Here is a 451-nt window from a genome sequence, read left to right as displayed (position 1 = left end):
TCACATTGTCTGATTTTGACTTGTTTTTTTGTAATACAACCTCTAAGGAAAAAAGTTTTGTTGGTTTTTGAAATATTGATACTGCTTGTCAAGCATTGACAATATCAAGGTTGCCAATGCACAAAGCAGTGTGTCCCCCAGAATTTGAAGACACACCAGTGAATTTGGGTGATGTGTGCAGCTGAGCTGTCTCTTATTTCCACAACGCTACTCTTCTCTTTCTTCTGCTCCAGATAAGTTTAATTTCTGGCTTCGTTTTGCTATATCCCCACGAATCACACATGAAGAACGGTCGCTCAGGCTGATCACACCACCAGCCTGATAGGAAATTGCTGAAGGTTTTTGAGTTGCATCATTTCACCAGATTACAAATAGAACATGAATATTACATACTAAAACCAAACAAAAGACACTTTAATTGTAAAACATGTATCACATCCACATAAATATA

Source organism: Siniperca chuatsi, linkage group LG16 (assembly GCF_020085105.1).
Source record: "Siniperca chuatsi isolate FFG_IHB_CAS linkage group LG16, ASM2008510v1, whole genome shotgun sequence".
Taxonomy (NCBI): domain Eukaryota; kingdom Metazoa; phylum Chordata; class Actinopteri; order Centrarchiformes; family Sinipercidae; genus Siniperca; species Siniperca chuatsi.
Note: the sequence above shows the minus strand (reverse complement) of the source record.